This window comes from Hyla sarda, unplaced genomic scaffold (genome assembly GCF_029499605.1).
Source record: "Hyla sarda isolate aHylSar1 unplaced genomic scaffold, aHylSar1.hap1 scaffold_266, whole genome shotgun sequence".
In the NCBI taxonomy this organism is placed as follows: domain Eukaryota; kingdom Metazoa; phylum Chordata; class Amphibia; order Anura; family Hylidae; genus Hyla; species Hyla sarda.
Window position 1 is genome coordinate 336,990 of NW_026609353.1, and position 17,823 is coordinate 354,812.

Here is a 17,823-nt window from a genome sequence, read left to right on the forward strand (position 1 = left end):
CTTCTCTTCCTCTTACTTTTTTTTCACGTTTTTTTACGTTTTTCTCCTTTTCGCCTCTTTTCTGGGCGTATTATTCTTCTTTTTCTTCTTTTTTTTCGTCTAATGCATACCCCATCAGTGCAGCAATGCTTATTCAATACCGCCAGCAGATGGAGACACTGGGGGATAATTTTCTAAGGATTTATACTGATTTTTCCTGTCTGAATTTGTCGCACAGAAAGTTGCAGGCCAAATATGTGTGACATTTCTGCGACTTTAGCTTCTAGAGCATTTTTACAACATTATACATAGGTGCTGAATACATAAAAAGCGACTGTTCAGCGACAGACAAGTCGCATCGGCTGAAAGTAGGCCAGAATGTCAGTCCATGTTGGAGCAGGTTTAGATACAGTCTAAAGCATAGATCTCAAAGTCTGTGCACAGAATTTAGCAAGGGCCTCGCACCTTCTGATGCATCAGGTAGGTGCACTATAGCATAGCCTAACCCTCTGTACTTTGGTCTATATTGATGCGGGACATAGACAGCCAGCTGATGACCAATCCATTAGTGCAATGGATGGCTGGAAGCATTTGTCTTTGCCTTTGCAATACCACAGAAGCAATGCATGGTCAATGTACAGCAATGACACACCTGTGTGAACAGCCAGGAGACCCCCCCATGTTATGTTACATAGTTACATAGTTAGTACGGTCGAAAAAAGACATATGTCCATCAAGTTCAACCAGGGAATTAAGGGGTAGGGGTGTGGCGCGATATTGGGGAAGGGATGAGATTTTATATTTCTTCATAAGCATTAATCTTATTTTGTCAATTAGGAACATTCAGCACCCACCCGCTATCAAGGCAGCTGCCTATCATGTCATGCCCTACCTGCACAGGTGTGCTGGCTACTCAAATGATCCAATTAAGGAGGCCATTTAGTCAGCAGCAGCAGAAGTCCTGTGCCTGGACGCTCCAACAGCGGCCAGACACAAGCAGAAGCAGCAGAAGCAGCAGCAGCACCACCTTTTGTTTTTTGGCTGCAGCAGCAGCAGCAGCAGCAGCAGCAAGGCCCACAGGGCTGGCTAGCTGGCTAGCCAGCAAGCAGGTAGCAATGAAAGTAGGAATCTTTCTTTTTAACCCTGTAAGGGGGTGGTGCACTGTACCCGAAGATACTGCCATATCGGGTCAATGCATAGGGCGACGGAAGCAAGCTTCGAAATCGGCCCCCGTTCTCAAAAATCCATTTAATATATGGTCCCCAGATAGGGGACGTATCAGATATTAAACTGATAAGAACAGATAAGGTTTCAACAAAATTTTATTGAATAAATAAGAAACCATACAGAATTTAAAATGCAAAATAATAAAAGGTTCACAAAAGTTTTAAAATACAAATAATAAAACCAGTTATAAAAGGAGAAAAAATAAAAATGGCAGGATAAAACATTATACAAATGTCATAAAAACTGATTATATTGTTATTTCGTTCCATAGAGGCAGACACCACATGGATGCTGCCTCGCTGGCCCCCAACTGTTTCTTGTCTCTTAGGTAATAGATGTACATCTCACTCAGGGCCAGCTTTATACAGTTTTTAACATCAATAAAATCATGTTTAAAAAGTAAGATGTTCCTAACTTTCCAGATGGCATTTTTAAAACAATTAATAATCATCCAGCAGATCATCTGCTGTTTAAAATTGGGGCAGTTAAAAAGACCGTAAAAGACACATTCGTGATTAAAATCTTTTAGGCCGCAGGCCCACTTCAAAAGTGGGCCTACCTTCCTCCAAAGCTCCCGTGCAAAAGGGCAGTTCCAAAATATGTGCAGCACCGTTTCGTCCACTCCGCAGCCATCTCTCGGGCACTTGGCTCTCGCCACCAGTCCTCGCCTGTGCTGGAACTCACGAGTAGGGAGGCACTGGTGGACGATTGCCCAGGCAAGATCCCTGTGTACATTCGCCAGAAACTTCCCGTACACGTTCCGCCATACCTTTTTGGATCTTGCCTGTGTGAAATTGGACACTGCCAGGGTAACCTCACTCCGCCTGAGGACCTTTGATACCTTTCTCTGGTCCCCCAGTATGTCAGGCTCCAAATCTTGGAGACCTAGGAGCCTGACTGTCTTTTCCAACACCACATAATGTTTTGGGGGACACAGAAGCACCGGAGCGTTCAGAGGGATGCGCAACCATCTTTTAAAAACCATGCCCGCAGCGTACCTTAAAAAGCAGCTAAAAATGCCATCGGATTTAATAATTTTAAAACAGAAACAGAAATACTTTATGTAAAAGAAAGTAAAAAGGTTAGGAACATCTTTCCCGCCATTATCTTTACTTTTGTACATAAAATCACGCTTTAATTTCTCCATTTTTGAACCCCATAAAAAAGTAAAAACAATTCTAGTTACTTTTTTAATGTATAAAATAGATGGAGGAAATACCATGGCAATGTATAGCATAATAGGGAGTAAAACCATCTTTATTATTAAAATCTTCCCCTCCATGGTAAGGTTTCTAAGATTCCACATTAAAATCTTCTTCTCCATCTTAGCTATAGCTGAATCCCAGTTAGGGCTCCCATCATTGACCTGGTTAAAAACAATACCTAAAACTTTAATTTGATCCTGTTGCATTGTGACTCCTGGGGTGATGGATGAATCCCAGGAGCCAATATAAAAACAGTCACATTTATCTGTGTTTAGCTTAAAACCAGAGACCTCGCAGAAATAGCTGGTGTTCCTCAATGCCCCCCTCATGGATGGAGAGTCCGGGCACAGTATGGTGACATCATCCATGTACCCCAACACCTTTAGATGGGTCCCTCCTCCACCAGGTATCGGTACGCCTCTTACTACCCGGTCTTTTCTGAGGAGGGCCATCAGTGGTTCGATTGCGCAAATAAAAAGGAGTGGGGACAGGGGGCAGCCCTGTTTGACACCTGATAAAAGAGGAACACCGCTGGTTAAAAAGCCATTAACAGAGACTTGACTAAAACAGGATCGGTATAAAAGCATGATTCGGCTTAAAATCGTTTCAGGCACTGCCATCTTTTTAAGAACTAAAAACAGGTATTCATGGGAGACCCTATCAAAGGCTTTTTCAAAGTCTAAGGATAAAATTGCTACAGTTTGATTTCTATCCTTAAAATACCATAAAACATCTCTTAAAATATTTAGGGATTCAGCTATAGACCTTCCAGGTACCCCACAAACCTGATTTGGGTGAATTAATTTATGAATAAAAGGTTTAAAACGGACAGCTAATAACTTGGCTAAAACTTTATAATCGACATTTAAAAGTGTGATGGGGCGCCAATTTTTTAGCATATCCTTTTCACCCTTTTTAAAAAGTAATGATACAATCCCCCTCCTCCAGGAAGGGGGAAGTTCATTAACAATAAAAGTTTCTTTATACAATAAAACCATATCATCCTTTAAAATATCCCAAAAAGCTAAATAAAATTCGATGGGTAAACCATCTTCCCCAGGGGCCTTCCCACTAGAAAAACTTTTAAAAACAAATAAAAGTTCATCTAAGTTAAGATCACGGGATAAAACCTCCTGGTCTAAAACATCTAGCTTAAAATCAAGGGAATTAAGAACATGTTCTAAAAAGGATGGATTAAGATCTTTCTTATTAAAAAGAAGCTGGTAGAAGTTAAAAACTGCATCTAACATGCCTTTTGGAGTGGATTCACCCTCAAGGTTTTGGATGATATCCCTCCTATTCATCACTTTTTTAAAAAAGAAACGGGAACATTTCTCGCCCTCCTCCAGGTGCTGCACATGTGAGTTAAAAATGATTTGTTTCCCTTTCTTTTCTATGGCATGTTTTATTTCAGTTTTAAGGTTTAAAATATCATTTTCTACATCCATACCAGCTTCTTTCAATTTAAAAAGTACATTTAAACGCATGTTAAGAACATAAAACCACTGTTTTTCCATTTTTGCCTTCTTCTTACCTGCTTTGATAAAAAAAAATCTGATTTTAGATTTGGTGCCCTCCCACCAGTGCAGCATAGGCTCGTGGGGTTTTCTTTGTGATTGCCAGCATTGGTAGGTCCGCACAAACTCCTCTTTTATCTCAGGGTCCTCTAGGAGTGTGGTGTTTAATCTCCAGAGGCCCCTTTTTGCTTTTTGCTCCCCCTCTAGCTCCAGGACCACCAAGAGGAGCTTATGATCAGAGAAGATATTCTGCTCGAGCGTGCATTTCAGGGGTTTAAAAGCTCTAGAGGAAAAAATAAAATCGATTCTGGAGCTCACTCTTCCATTGGACCATGTGGCGCCCGGGTCCTCCGGCAAGAGATCCTTCCAGCAATCTTTCAAGTTAAAATCATCAATAAAATTTTTAAGCAGGTAAGAAGTGCGGTCTTTACGATTAATATCCCCACCCTGCCGGTGTTCCCCATCACGTATGCAGTTAAAATCACCTCCCACCAGCAGGGGGGAAGACCCAACACAAAACAGTGGTAAAATTTCAAATAGTTCTGCCCGCTCCTGTTTATCAGGAGGGGCATACACATTTAAAACACGAATTAAAAGTCCATTAAAATATAGATGAATTAAAAGAGCTCTGCCAGGCACAATCTCAGTTACTGTATGAATAGAAAAGGACTGGCCTCGGCAGAGCAGCCCAACACCCACAGAACGACAGTCATTTGCACCGGACCATATGGATGGGCCCAGCTTCCAGTCTTCTTTTAAGTCTTTATAGTCCATTTTACTAGGGATTCCACATTCTTGTAGCAGGCAAAGGTCAAAGTCACATGTCTCTAGATAAGAAAATAAAGCAGCCCTGCGATCAGGGCTCTTTAAGGACCTCACATTGAGTGAGGCAATTTTTACAGGGATAGGCATAGTTTATGGAGAGTCCGTGCTTGGAGAATCAAAGTCAATAATAAGCTGCGTACCGTCATCCCCCGCCTGCGGGGTCATCAGCTCCTTGATGTTCTGAGGGTCGGAGCTTGAGATCGATGATGCCCCGACCCTGAGCTCGCTCTCGTCCGAACTACGGCACGCCGCTTTCCTTTGAATGTCTTCCTCTTCTTCTTCTCTTTGTCTTTTAAATGTCATACTGCTGTCCATATCCTCTGTGTTGCTCTCACTCGATGTAATCTCTGGCCCCCGGCTGATGGATCTGCGTCTTCTTTCATCTTTTGACGACTGGAACTGCTGCACAGGGGCCTGTGAGGCCTCTTTTCCGGAACCTTTGCCGCTACCTTGGGAAGTTTTCATCGCTTGTTCCCCAGCAAGCGTTGCTGAGGACTGTTGCTCCAACTTCCCCATCGATCGACGATGGCCAGTTTTACCCACCGGGTCCACTGCTGGCGGGGCAGCAAACCCTGGTTTGGCGCCACTTGTCTTCTTGGCCCTGTCCTGTATAGGCGGAGTAACAGGACCGGGCTCAGACCTGGCCACCTGGCTCCCCTTCCGGCGGGCTTTCACCGGGGCCTCTTCGTCCGGAGCAGGGCGACCCTGGGCCAAGCCAGTACCTGGCTTATGCTGTAATTTTGGGTCCACCTTTGCCCCCACCGAGGCCCGTCGGCTGCCACCCGCCACAGGTGAGCCCCCTTCAGAAGTTTCGGCGGGCTCTTGAGCCAGGTAGGAAGTCGATCGACGTCTTTCAATTTCCCGGGCAGTAAACTCGATCACCCGCCCGGGCTTCGTGGAATCCCCATGGCCTCCCCCTAGCACTACCACCGGTGGGCCCCCCGATGGAGCACCAGAGGTCTTGGGCCTGGACCCATCAGTACCTGCCTTCTGGGGTTTGGGCATCTTAAAAAAGGACGTCTTTTGTCCTGTCCCCTCTTTGGGTGGGCCCAGCCTTGACCCACCCATCGTAGTTTTTGCTTTATGGGGACAGGAATTAAAATCATGATTTTCCTCTCCGCAGAGGTTACACCTTATCGTATGGCTACATCTTGAGGCTATGTGACCTTCTTGGCCACACCTATTGCAGCGAATCACACGCTCCGCGCCGCAGGTCTCCTGGGTGTGGCCAAACCTCAAGCAATTTCGGCAATACATAGGCATTTGAGGATAGAACAGGAAGCCCCGAACTCTCCCGATGGCAAAATTTGGGGGCGGATGGCAAAGACCCCCAATACCACCGGGATCCTTACGGAGCTTGACCCAGAACTTCCTCTTGCCGTTCCAGAACCGCACGGAGTTCAATATTTTGTTTGCGAATCGCACCTCTTCGCAGTATCGCCGAAGAAAAGTGGCTATATCCTCCGTGGTCACATGAGGGCTGTGCATAGCCACCACCAACGGTATATGTTCCTCACCATAGAGGAACTGGAACGAAAGACCGTCGAGTCGATCGTCCCTCTGGTCCGCACCAGACAAGGTTGCATAGATGTTATCGCAACACGCCGTGGCCGTGAAGGTGACGGTATACAGGCCACGGCTTTCCTGGTCATTTAGACACAGGATGTCCTCCCTATTGAGGCGGAAGTAGTCAAGAAGAATCACCTCCGCAATGAAGCGGAGGTTCTTCAACTGACGATGGCTCTCCGACACCTCTATGCGGATGGTATTTCGCATCGACATTTCCCCAGAGGGGAAAGCCCAGGAGAACGGCATCTTCCACACCCAGGGACTAAGCCCCTTCCCCAATAGCAGCAGGGGCTTGGAATCCCGCTATAAAAGCGGAACCCTTACCCAAGGCAGAGGTCGGGGGTACCCTAGGTGCTTCCGAAGCTACAGGTAACGCTCAACGTGCCGAAAATGCCTTCTGAGACACAAGGTCCCAGAGACAGGGGGATCGCAACCCGTTGTCTGTGGACTAAGCCCGCTCCCCAATAGCAGCAAGGGGGTGAAGTCCCTCCGTAAGGAGAGACAATCCCCCAAGGCCGAGAAGCGGGGTACCACAGACACCTTCCGACCAGACCAAATGCAGATACTACACTTGATCTTAGCCAAAAGGCCGAGAAGCGATAACCGTGAAAGGGGCGGGCCCAACAAGGTCCCCTTCATGGGCACTATCACTGCTTGCTGTCAGGGAGGCTGCCAGACAATTTTCCATGCACACTCTGGGCTGGGGGGCAGTCAACCACCAGTACACACAGCAGAACCTAAACCCATACCATTATTGCTAAGCAGCAAGACAGGGGCCCATTGCACTCCCACGGGGCCTTTTTAAATGCAATCCATAACCCGGATTTGCCAGGAACCCTTCTTACTCCTCCTACTTGCATGTGACACTGGGCTTAGGATCTGCATAGGAAACACACACACAAGCACACACCTACCTTTGTTGCCTGCAGATGCCTCCTTGGCTGTCCCCAAACGGTATCAAACCAACACCCACGGGAAGCTGTAAGCATAGAGGACATGCCTGCACCCCATTGGACTTACCTGTGTGGGTTAAATCCGGGTTATTTGACAACCTATGGCGGTGATGGTTCTGCTCAGGCAGAGCAGTGCTGATGCTCCTCATAAAGCTGTCGCTGCTGTGAAGGTTCTAGGTGACATCACAATCCCTATGGTTACATACACAACAAAGCTGGGTTGTTGTTGTTTACACTCTGCAAGGCCTGTGGAAGTGAGTGACATCATAGCACTGTAGTTCTGAGGGTTCTAGATGGATGCAACAATCTCCTGTTGCTTCTATGAAGGCCATAATAGACGACATCACCAAACAGCTCCATAGTCACATACACAGCAAAGGAGAGATGTTGTTTACACCTAGTGATGTCAGTGGTATTGAGTGACATCACAGCACAGTGCTAAGGCTCCTGGGCCTGGACACAGCAGCGGCTGCAATATCTCAACGGAGAATACGTTTATATATATGTGTGTGTGTGCGCGTATATATATATATATATATATATATATATATATATATATATATTTCTCCGCCGAAATCACTTTTAAACCCATTTCCACCTTTTTTTCCCTTCTCTTCCTCTTACTTTTTTTTCACGTTTTTTTACGTTTTTCTCCTTTTCGCCTCTTTTCTGGGCGTATTATTCTTCTTTTTCTTCTTTTTTTTCGTCTAATGCATACCCCATCAGTGCAGCAATGCTTATTCAATACCGCCAGCAGATGGAGACACTGGGGGATAATTTTCTAAGGATTTATACTGATTTTTCCTGTCTGAATTTGTCGCACAGAAAGTTGCAGGCCAAATATGTGTGACATTTCTGCGACTTTAGCTTCTAGAGCATTTTTACAACATTATACATAGGTGCTGAATACATAAAAAGCGACTGTTCAGCGACAGACAAGTCGCATCGGCTGAAAGTAGGCCAGAATGTCAGTCCATGTTGGAGCAGGTTTAGATACAGTCTAAAGCATAGATCTCAAAGTCTGTGCACAGAATTTAGCAAGGGCCTCGCACCTTCTGATGCATCAGGTAGGTGCACTATAGCATAGCCTAACCCTCTGTACTTTGGTCTATATTGATGCGGGACATAGACAGCCAGCTGATGACCAATCCATTAGTGCAATGGATGGCTGGAAGCATTTGTCTTTGCCTTTGCAATACCACAGAAGCAATGCATGGTCAATGTACAGCAATGACACACCTGTGTGAACAGCCAGGAGACCCCCCCATGTTATGTTACATAGTTACATAGTTAGTACGGTCGAAAAAAGACATATGTCCATCAAGTTCAACCAGGGAATTAAGGGGTAGGGGTGTGGCGCGATATTGGGGAAGGGATGAGATTTTATATTTCTTCATAAGCATTAATCTTATTTTGTCAATTAGGAACATTCAGCACCCACCCGCTATCAAGGCAGCTGCCTATCATGTCATGCCCTACCTGCACAGGTGTGCTGGCTACTCAAATGATCCAATTAAGGAGGCCATTTAGTCAGCAGCAGCAGAAGTCCTGTGCCTGGACGCTCCAACAGCGGCCAGACACAAGCAGAAGCAGCAGAAGCAGCAGCAGCACCACCTTTTGTTTTTTGGCTGCAGCAGCAGCAGCAGCAGCAGCAAGGCCCACAGGGCTGGCTAGCTGGCTAGCCAGCAAGCAGGTAGCAATGAAAGTAGGAATCTTTCTTTTTAACCCTGTAAGGGGGTGGTGCACTGTACCCGAAGATACTGCCATATCGGGTCAATGCATAGGGCGACGGAAGCAAGCTTCGAAATCGGCCCCCGTTCTCAAAAATCCATTTAATATATGGTCCCCAGATAGGGGACGTATCAGATATTAAACTGATAAGAACAGATACTACACTTGATCTTAGCCAAAAGGCCGAGAAGCGATAACCGTGAAAGGGGCGGGCCCAACAAGGTCCCCTTCATGGGCACTATCACTGCTTGCTGTCAGGGAGGCTGCCAGACAATTTTCCATGCACACTCTGGGCTGGGGGGCAGTCAACCACCAGTACACACAGCAGAACCTAAACCCATACCATTATTGCTAAGCAGCAAGACAGGGGCCCATTGCACTCCCACGGGGCCTTTTTAAATGCAATCCATAACCCGGATTTGCCAGGAACCCTTCTTACTCCTCCTACTTGCATGTGACACTGGGCTTAGGATCTGCATAGGAAACACACACACAAGCACACACCTACCTTTGTTGCCTGCAGATGCCTCCTTGGCTGTCCCCAAACGGTATCAAACCAACACCCACGGGAAGCTGTAAGCATAGAGGACATGCCTGCACCCCATTGGACTTACCTGTGTGGGTTAAATCCGGGTTATTTGACAACCTATGGCGGTGATGGTTCTGCTCAGGCAGAGCAGTGCTGATGCTCCTCATAAAGCTGTCGCTGCTGTGAAGGTTCTAGGTGACATCACAATCCCTATGGTTACATACACAACAAAGCTGGGTTGTTGTTGTTTACACTCTGCAAGGCCTGTGGAAGTGAGTGACATCATAGCACTGTAGTTCTGAGGGTTCTAGATGGATGCAACAATCTCCTGTTGCTTCTATGAAGGCCATAATAGACGACATCACCAAACAGCTCCATAGTCACATACACAGCAAAGGAGAGATGTTGTTTACACCTAGTGATGTCAGTGGTATTGAGTGACATCACAGCACAGTGCTAAGGCTCCTGGGCCTGGACACAGCAGCGGCTGCAATATCTCAACGGAGAATACGTTTATATATATGTGTGTGTGTGCGCGTATATATATATATATATATATATATATATATATATATATATATATATATTTCTCCGCCGAAATCACTTTTAAACCCATTTCCACCTTTTTTTCCCTTCTCTTCCTCTTACTTTTTTTTCACGTTTTTTTACGTTTTTCTCCTTTTCGCCTCTTTTCTGGGCGTATTATTCTTCTTTTTCTTCTTTTTTTTCGTCTAATGCATACCCCATCAGTGCAGCAATGCTTATTCAATACCGCCAGCAGATGGAGACACTGGGGGATAATTTTCTAAGGATTTATACTGATTTTTCCTGTCTGAATTTGTCGCACAGAAAGTTGCAGGCCAAATATGTGTGACATTTCTGCGACTTTAGCTTCTAGAGCATTTTTACAACATTATACATAGGTGCTGAATACATAAAAAGCGACTGTTCAGCGACAGACAAGTCGCATCGGCTGAAAGTAGGCCAGAATGTCAGTCCATGTTGGAGCAGGTTTAGATACAGTCTAAAGCATAGATCTCAAAGTCTGTGCACAGAATTTAGCAAGGGCCTCGCACCTTCTGATGCATCAGGTAGGTGCACAATAGCATAGCCTAACCCTCTGTACTTTGGTCTATATTGATGCGGGACATAGACAGCCAGCTGATGACCAATCCATTAGTGCAATGGATGGCTGGAAGCATTTGTCTTTGCCTTTGCAATACCACAGAAGCAATGCATGGTCAATGTACAGCAATGACACACCTGTGTGAACAGCCAGGAGACCCCCCCATGTTATGTTACATAGTTACATAGTTAGTACGGTCGAAAAAAGACATATGTCCATCAAGTTCAACCAGGGAATTAAGGGGTAGGGGTGTGGCGCGATATTGGGGAAGGGATGAGATTTTATATTTCTTCATAAGCATTAATCTTATTTTGTCAATTAGGAACATTCAGCACCCACCCGCTATCAAGGCAGCTGCCTATCATGTCATGCCCTACCTGCACAGGTGTGCTGGCTACTCAAATGATCCAATTAAGGAGGCCATTTAGTCAGCAGCAGCAGAAGTCCTGTGCCTGGACGCTCCAACAGCGGCCAGACACAAGCAGAAGCAGCAGAAGCAGCAGCAGCACCACCTTTTGTTTTTTGGCTGCAGCAGCAGCAGCAGCAGCAGCAGCAAGGCCCACAGGGCTGGCTAGCTGGCTAGCCAGCAAGCAGGTAGCAATGAAAGTAGGAATCTTTCTTTTTAACCCTGTAAGGGGGTGGTGCACTGTACCCGAAGATACTGCCATATCGGGTCAATGCATAGGGCGACGGAAGCAAGCTTCGAAATCGGCCCCCGTTCTCAAAAATCCATTTAATATATGGTCCCCAGATAGGGGACGTATCAGATATTAAACTGATAAGAACAGATACTACACTTGATCTTAGCCAAAAGGCCGAGAAGCGATAACCGTGAAAGGGGCGGGCCCAACAAGGTCCCCTTCATGGGCACTATCACTGCTTGCTGTCAGGGAGGCTGCCAGACAATTTTCCATGCACACTCTGGGCTGGGGGGCAGTCAACCACCAGTACACACAGCAGAACCTAAACCCATACCATTATTGCTAAGCAGCAAGACAGGGGCCCATTGCACTCCCACGGGGCCTTTTTAAATGCAATCCATAACCCGGATTTGCCAGGAACCCTTCTTACTCCTCCTACTTGCATGTGACACTGGGCTTAGGATCTGCATAGGAAACACACACACAAGCACACACCTACCTTTGTTGCCTGCAGATGCCTCCTTGGCTGTCCCCAAACGGTATCAAACCAACACCCACGGGAAGCTGTAAGCATAGAGGACATGCCTGCACCCCATTGGACTTACCTGTGTGGGTTAAATCCGGGTTATTTGACAACCTATGGCGGTGATGGTTCTGCTCAGGCAGAGCAGTGCTGATGCTCCTCATAAAGCTGTCGCTGCTGTGAAGGTTCTAGGTGACATCACAATCCCTATGGTTACATACACAACAAAGCTGGGTTGTTGTTTACACTCTGCAAGGCCTGTGGAAGTGAGTGACATCATAGCACTGTAGTTCTGAGGGTTCTAGATGGATGCAACAATCTCCTGTTGCTTCTATGAAGGCCATAATAGACGACATCACCAAACAGCTCCATAGTCACATACACAGCAAAGGAGAGATGTTGTTTACACCTAGTGATGTCAGTGGTATTGAGTGACATCACAGCACAGTGCTAAGGCTCCTGGGCCTGGACACAGCAGCGGCTGCAATATCTCAACGGAGAATACATTTATATATATGTGTGTGTGTGCGCGTATATATATATATATATATATATATATATATATATTTCTCCGCCGAAATCACTTTTAAACCCATTTCCACCTTTTTTTCCCTTCTCTTCCTCTTACTTTTTTTTCACGTTTTTTTACGTTTTTCTCCTTTTCGCCTCTTTTCTGGGCGTATTATTCTTCTTTTTCTTCTTTTTTTTCGTCTAATGCATACCCCATCAGTGCAGCAATGCTTATTCAATACCGCCAGCAGATGGAGACACTGGGGGATAATTTTCTAAGGATTTATACTGATTTTTCCTGTCTGAATTTGTCGCACAGAAAGTTGCAGGCCAAATATGTGTGACATTTCTGCGACTTTAGCTTCTAGAGCATTTTTACAACATTATACATAGGTGCTGAATACATAAAAAGCGACTGTTCAGCGACAGACAAGTCGCATCGGCTGAAAGTAGGCCAGAATGTCAGTCCATGTTGGAGCAGGTTTAGATACAGTCTAAAGCATAGATCTCAAAGTCTGTGCACAGAATTTAGCAAGGGCCTCGCACCTTCTGATGCATCAGGTAGGTGCACTATAGCATAGCCTAACCCTCTGTACTTTGGTCTATATTGATGCGGGACATAGACAGCCAGCTGATGACCAATCCATTAGTGCAATGGATGGCTGGAAGCATTTGTCTTTGCCTTTGCAATACCACAGAAGCAATGCATGGTCAATGTACAGCAATGACACACCTGTGTGAACAGCCAGGAGACCCCCCCATGTTATGTTACATAGTTACATAGTTAGTACGGTCGAAAAAAGACATATGTCCATCAAGTTCAACCAGGGAATTAAGGGGTAGGGGTGTGGCGCGATATTGGGGAAGGGATGAGATTTTATATTTCTTCATAAGCATTAATCTTATTTTGTCAATTAGGAACATTCAGCACCCACCCGCTATCAAGGCAGCTGCCTATCATGTCATGCCCTACCTGCACAGGTGTGCTGGCTACTCAAATGATCCAATTAAGGAGGCCATTTAGTCAGCAGCAGCAGAAGTCCTGTGCCTGGACGCTCCAACAGCGGCCAGACACAAGCAGAAGCAGCAGAAGCAGCAGCAGCACCACCTTTTGTTTTTTGGCTGCAGCAGCAGCAGCAGCAGCAGCAAGGCCCACAGGGCTGGCTAGCTGGCTAGCCAGCAAGCAGGTAGCAATGAAAGTAGGAATCTTTCTTTTTAACCCTGTAAGGGGGTGGTGCACTGTACCCGAAGATACTGCCATATCGGGTCAATGCATAGGGCGACGGAAGCAAGCTTCGAAATCGGCCCCCGTTCTCAAAAATCCATTTAATATATGGTCCCCAGATAGGGGACGTATCAGATATTAAACTGATAAGAACAGATACTACACTTGATCTTAGCCAAAAGGCCGAGAAGCGATAACCGTGAAAGGGGCGGGCCCAACAAGGTCCCCTTCATGGGCACTATCACTGCTTGCTGTCAGGGAGGCTGCCAGACAATTTTCCATGCACACTCTGGGCTGGGGGGCAGTCAACCACCAGTACACACAGCAGAACCTAAACCCATACCATTATTGCTAAGCAGCAAGACAGGGGCCCATTGCACTCCCACGGGGCCTTTTTAAATGCAATCCATAACCCGGATTTGCCAGGAACCCTTCTTACTCCTCCTACTTGCATGTGACACTGGGCTTAGGATCTGCATAGGAAACACACACACAAGCACACACCTACCTTTGTTGCCTGCAGATGCCTCCTTGGCTGTCCCCAAACGGTATCAAACCAACACCCACGGGAAGCTGTAAGCATAGAGGACATGCCTGCACCCCATTGGACTTACCTGTGTGGGTTAAATCCGGGTTATTTGACAACCTATGGCGGTGATGGTTCTGCTCAGGCAGAGCAGTGCTGATGCTCCTCATAAAGCTGTCGCTGCTGTGAAGGTTCTAGGTGACATCACAATCCCTATGGTTACATACACAACAAAGCTGGGTTGTTGTTGTTTACACTCTGCAAGGCCTGTGGAAGTGAGTGACATCATAGCACTGTAGTTCTGAGGGTTCTAGATGGATGCAACAATCTCCTGTTGCTTCTATGAAGGCCATAATAGACGACATCACCAAACAGCTCCATAGTCACATACACAGCAAAGGAGAGATGTTGTTTACACCTAGTGATGTCAGTGGTATTGAGTGACATCACAGCACAGTGCTAAGGCTCCTGGGCCTGGACACAGCAGCGGCTGCAATATCTCAACGGAGAATACGTTTATATATATGTGTGTGTGTGCGCGTATATATATATATATATATATATATATATATATATATTTCTCCGCCGAAATCACTTTTAAACCCATTTCCACCTTTTTTTCCCTTCTCTTCCTCTTACTTTTTTTTCACGTTTTTTTACGTTTTTCTCCTTTTCGCCTCTTTTCTGGGCGTATTATTCTTCTTTTTCTTCTTTTTTTTCGTCTAATGCATACCCCATCAGTGCAGCAATGCTTATTCAATACCGCCAGCAGATGGAGACACTGGGGGATAATTTTCTAAGGATTTATACTGATTTTTCCTGTCTGAATTTGTCGCACAGAAAGTTGCAGGCCAAATATGTGTGACATTTCTGCGACTTTAGCTTCTAGAGCATTTTTACAACATTATACATAGGTGCTGAATACATAAAAAGCGACTGTTCAGCGACAGACAAGTCGCATCGGCTGAAAGTAGGCCAGAATGTCAGTCCATGTTGGAGCAGGTTTAGATACAGTCTAAAGCATAGATCTCAAAGTCTGTGCACAGAATTTAGCAAGGGCCTCGCACCTTCTGATGCATCAGGTAGGTGCACTATAGCATAGCCTAACCCTCTGTACTTTGGTCTATATTGATGCGGGACATAGACAGCCAGCTGATGACCAATCCATTAGTGCAATGGATGGCTGGAAGCATTTGTCTTTGCCTTTGCAATACCACAGAAGCAATGCATGGTCAATGTACAGCAATGACACACCTGTGTGAACAGCCAGGAGACCCCCCCATGTTATGTTACATAGTTACATAGTTAGTACGGTCGAAAAAAGACATATGTCCATCAAGTTCAACCAGGGAATTAAGGGGTAGGGGTGTGGCGCGATATTGGGGAAGGGATGAGATTTTATATTTCTTCATAAGCATTAATCTTATTTTGTCAATTAGGAACATTCAGCACCCACCCGCTATCAAGGCAGCTGCCTATCATGTCATGCCCTACCTGCACAGGTGTGCTGGCTACTCAAATGATCCAATTAAGGAGGCCATTTAGTCAGCAGCAGCAGAAGTCCTGTGCCTGGACGCTCCAACAGCGGCCAGACACAAGCAGAAGCAGCAGAAGCAGCAGCAGCACCACCTTTTGTTTTTTGGCTGCAGCAGCAGCAGCAGCAGCAGCAAGGCCCACAGGGCTGGCTAGCTGGCTAGCCAGCAAGCAGGTAGCAATGAAAGTAGGAATCTTTCTTTTTAACCCTGTAAGGGGGTGGTGCACTGTACCCGAAGATACTGCCATATCGGGTCAATGCATAGGGCGACGGAAGCAAGCTTCGAAATCGGCCCCCGTTCTCAAAAATCCATTTAATATGTGGTCCCCAGATAGGGGACGTATCAGATATTAAACTGATAAGAACAGATACTACACTTGATCTTAGCCAAAAGGCCGAGAAGCGATAACCGTGAAAGGGGCGGGCCCAACAAGGTCCCCTTCATGGGCACTATCACTGCTTGCTGTCAGGGAGGCTGCCAGACAATTTTCCATGCACACTCTGGGCTGGGGGGCAGTCAACCACCAGTACACACAGCAGAACCTAAACCCATACCATTATTGCTAAGCAGCAAGACAGGGGCCCATTGCACTCCCACGGGGCCTTTTTAAATGCAATCCATAACCCGGATTTGCCAGGAACCCTTCTTACTCCTCCTACTTGCATGTGACACTGGGCTTAGGATCTGCATAGGAAACACACACACAAGCACACACCTACCTTTGTTGCCTGCAGATGCCTCCTTGGCTGTCCCCAAACGGTATCAAACCAACACCCACGGGAAGCTGTAAGCATAGAGGACATGCCTGCACCCCATTGGACTTACCTGTGTGGGTTAAATCCGGGTTATTTGACAACCTATGGCGGTGATGGTTCTGCTCAGGCAGAGCAGTGCTGATGCTCCTCATAAAGCTGTCGCTGCTGTGAAGGTTCTAGGTGACATCACAATCCCTATGGTTACATACACAACAAAGCTGGGTTGTTGTTGTTTACACTCTGCAAGGCCTGTGGAAGTGAGTGACATCATAGCACTGTAGTTCTGAGGGTTCTAGATGGATGCAACAATCTCCTGTTGCTTCTATGAAGGCCATAATAGACGACATCACCAAACAGCTCCATAGTCACATACACAGCAAAGGAGAGATGTTGTTTACACCTAGTGATGTCAGTGGTATTGAGTGACATCACAGCACAGTGCTAAGGCTCCTGGGCCTGGACACAGCAGCGGCTGCAATATCTCAACGGAGAATACGTTTATATATATGTGTGTGTGTGCGCGTATATATATATATATATATATATATATATATATATATATATATTTCTCCGCCGAAATCACTTTTAAACCCATTTCCACCTTTTTTTCCCTTCTCTTCCTCTTACTTTTTTTTCACGTTTTTTTACGTTTTTCTCCTTTTCGCCTCTTTTCTGGGCGTATTATTCTTCTTTTTCTTCTTTTTTTTCGTCTAATGCATACCCCATCAGTGCAGCAATGCTTATTCAATACCGCCAGCAGATGGAGACACTGGGGGATAATTTTCTAAGGATTTATACTGATTTTTCCTGTCTGAATTTGTCGCACAGAAAGTTGCAGGCCAAATATGTGTGACATTTCTGCGACTTTAGCTTCTAGAGCATTTTTACAACATTATACATAGGTGCTGAATACATAAAAAGCGACTGTTCAGCGACAGACAAGTCGCATCGGCTGAAAGTAGGCCAGAATGTCAGTCCATGTTGGAGCAGGTTTAGATACAGTCTAAAGCATAGATCTCAAAGTCTGTGCACAGAATTTAGCAAGGGCCTCGCACCTTCTGATGCATCAGGTAGGTGCACTATAGCATAGCCTAACCCTCTGTACTTTGGTCTATATTGATGCGGGACATAGACAGCCAGCTGATGACCAATCCATTAGTGCAATGGATGGCTGGAAGCATTTGTCTTTGCCTTTGCAATACCACAGAAGCAATGCATGGTCAATGTACAGCAATGACACACCTGTGTGAACAGCCAGGAGACCCCCCCATGTTATGTTACATAGTTACATAGTTAGTACGGTCGAAAAAAGACATATGTCCATCAAGTTCAACCAGGGAATTAAGGGGTAGGGGTGTGGCGCGATATTGGGGAAGGGATGAGATTTTATATTTCTTCATAAGCATTAATCTTATTTTGTCAATTAGGAACATTCAGCACCCACCCG

The 17,823-nt window shown here is 45.8% G+C and overlaps 5 non-coding genes and 1 pseudogene across 5 annotated transcripts; all 6 read right to left on the reverse strand.

The window, feature by feature from the left end:
- Window positions 1-1,130: 1,130 nt before the first annotated feature.
- LOC130324769 (U2 spliceosomal RNA) lies at window positions 1,131-1,316 on the reverse strand. Its single transcript, XR_008869717.1, has one exon. It is a non-coding gene; the product is annotated as a U2 spliceosomal RNA (small nuclear RNA).
- A 5,391-nt stretch (window positions 1,317-6,707) lies between these two features.
- LOC130324791 (U2 spliceosomal RNA) lies at window positions 6,708-6,923 on the reverse strand (annotated as a pseudogene).
- A 2,087-nt stretch (window positions 6,924-9,010) lies between these two features.
- LOC130324739 (U2 spliceosomal RNA) lies at window positions 9,011-9,201 on the reverse strand. Its single transcript, XR_008869690.1, has one exon. It is a non-coding gene; the product is annotated as a U2 spliceosomal RNA (small nuclear RNA).
- A 2,096-nt stretch (window positions 9,202-11,297) lies between these two features.
- Window positions 11,298-11,488, reverse strand: LOC130324741 (U2 spliceosomal RNA). The gene has a single exon (XR_008869692.1). It is a non-coding gene; the product is annotated as a U2 spliceosomal RNA (small nuclear RNA).
- Window positions 11,489-13,564: 2,076 nt separating this feature from the next.
- LOC130324742 (U2 spliceosomal RNA) lies at window positions 13,565-13,755 on the reverse strand. Its single transcript, XR_008869693.1, has one exon. It is a non-coding gene; the product is annotated as a U2 spliceosomal RNA (small nuclear RNA).
- Window positions 13,756-15,836: 2,081 nt separating this feature from the next.
- Window positions 15,837-16,027, reverse strand: LOC130324758 (U2 spliceosomal RNA). Its single transcript, XR_008869708.1, has one exon. It is a non-coding gene; the product is annotated as a U2 spliceosomal RNA (small nuclear RNA).
- Between the last annotated feature and the right edge of the window lie 1,796 nt (window positions 16,028-17,823).